General features: G+C 57.2%; 1 protein-coding gene across 2 annotated transcripts in view; it reads right to left on the bottom strand.

The window, feature by feature from the left end:
• The window catches only part of Unc13c (unc-13 homolog C), a 429,116-nt gene that overhangs the window by 182,040 nt on the left and 244,821 nt on the right, over window positions 1–2,255 (bottom strand). The window lies entirely within an intron of this gene.

The raw sequence follows: 2,255 nt of genomic DNA on the forward strand, positions 1-2,255 counted from the left end.
GGGGGGAAGAGAGGGAGGGGAGGGGAGAAAGAGAAGCTATCTTGGTATATGTGGCAAAACGCCCTCAACCGTTGGACATTGTGTTACATGAGACAAGCCAGACGCAAGAGCCAAGCGCCCCGGCTTCTCTGCACGTGTGAAGCCCAGAGCCAGGCTGACCGCACAACTGACGGCCGGAGGCGCTAGGAGAGGCGGCACCGCCCGGAGCCTTGGCGGGGAATCCGACCGAAGCGCAGCCCACTGGGCCTGCTGCCGCCAGCGAGGGCCAGGCGGCCGCTCCGAGGCCTGCGCACCGGTGGGTGGGCTCACCCGGTCCGCGCGCACGAGAGTCACACGCGCACTTGCTTGTTGACCGCGAATTTTTACAGGAATTGCAAAGCTCCCTGTGCTATCTGCAGGTGAACTCTGGGGAAGGGAGAGACAGGCCCGGTGGAGAATAAGGTAAAAAGCCACCTGGGAGGGGCGGACGCGGCCGAGCGCGGAGGAAGGAGGCCCCTGGGCGCGGCTGGCCCAGGGCGGGTGGCCCGGCTGCAGCGGGCGCCTGAGGCCGCCGGCAGACGGTCCCCTCCACGTTGCCATCAGAACGGAGAGTCTGGAGGGTGGTGAGGCCTTGGTTTAAGGTGCAAGCTGGGGTTGGCCAGCTTACAGGGCGGTAAGAGAATGCCCCAGCGAGTGTGGAGAAGGGCAGAGGCCCGAGAAGAGAACGCCGCGCTCCTAACCCCTGGAACCGGCAAGCGAGGGGCGCCGAGGACAGGCTCGAGGAAACTGAGGCAAGAGGACGTCAGATGGGGGGACATCAGGAAGGCCACGGGTGAGTGGTTCTGGGGGAAGGAGACACGAAGGTTCCAAGTTCTGCATGAGGCGATAAGCGGGCACCAAGCTGGCCACCACAGCTGGCCGCGTGGTCACTTCTGTGACCTTCTCACAATTATTCTGGGATATGATGGCATGACAGTCTGATGGTAGTGGGTTCAGAAACAAAGGTGGGCACAGGATCTCCTCCTGCTCCAACGTGCGTGCTCTCCAGATCGGCGTGCCAGGGCCTCGAGCTAGAGCTACAATCACAGAACAATGATGAAAACTGAGAGCAAAAGGAGAAGGCACACTTTGTGCTTTAAGATTTGCTGTACAGCTACAGGGGTCAAGGCAGCTTGGTGTTGCGGAGGGACAAAAACTGAGCAGTGGAAAGAGCTCATAAACGGACAAAATAGACAGCTAGCTGCTTTTTACCATAACACAAAAGCAACTCACTGAAGAAAGGCGAGCCCTGTCAACAGCTGGCAGGGTGAGCGCAGCGGCAGCACACGGTTCCTAGTTTACATCTTATTTAGAAAAACACTAAGTCCGGGCTAGCGCTGGCCTAAGCATGCCGGCGAGACAAGCAGCAAGCCCCGCCAAGGCCTGAGGGAAGACTACAAATCAAGCTTGTGCCGGACCTTAACAACCTAGAGACCCTGTCCTAATTTTTTTTCTTTTAAAGATGGGGGATGCAGCTCGGGGTGCAGGCCCTGGGGTCCACCCCCCTACTGAGCAAACAATGAATGGAAGAAACAGAACTTTAGGAAAAACAGGAAAAACTGATTTTCATTTTGCTAAAAGCGTTATCCATAATTTTTTTTTTAAAGGATAAATAACAAATTTTTTCAAAGATGCCCCCTGGGAATAGAAAGACAAAGCCCAGACAGGAAGAAAATATTACTGGACCAAATATCTGGCAAAAGACTTGCGTTCCCAACACTGGGAGGAGGAGGGGAGAGGCTCCCCCCGCCAAGGCACAGCGTGGGCCCCGAGGAGGACCCGGGGTGGGGAAGGCGCGGCTGGAGGTGGCCAGCAGGGTAGGCGGGCTGCGCAGAGTGTGTGGGTCGAAGCCAAGGAGCCTCCCCATCATTGGCCTGCTTTTCTCGTTCCCTTTCTCAGGGCAGTGAAGGCAGCGGCTGGGGGTGCAGGCACGCGGGAGGTGCAGGGCTGGGACACGGTGTTTCCTGAAGCCCTGCGCCCGGGCCTGGCCTTCCCACATGCCCTCTCCTCTGGGTCCTTCCTGCCACCTCTCGTCCTTCGGTCACCCTCACCTCTGACCCCAACCCCAACAGGAGGTCATGGACATGGTGGGCATCACGGGCTAGCCCAGTCTCCAGGGCAGATGAGCTAATGCTGGTCATTGATGCACTGCGCTTTTGTTTTCTGTCTCTGATATTATACACCAGTTTTCTTTTTCTTTCTTTTTTTTTTTGTATTTTAGGAAAGAGTCTACAGGG

This window comes from Octodon degus, unplaced genomic scaffold (genome assembly GCF_000260255.1).
Source record: "Octodon degus isolate 3935 unplaced genomic scaffold, OctDeg1.0 scaffold00105, whole genome shotgun sequence".
Classification (NCBI taxonomy): Eukaryota; Metazoa; Chordata; class Mammalia; order Rodentia; family Octodontidae; genus Octodon; species Octodon degus.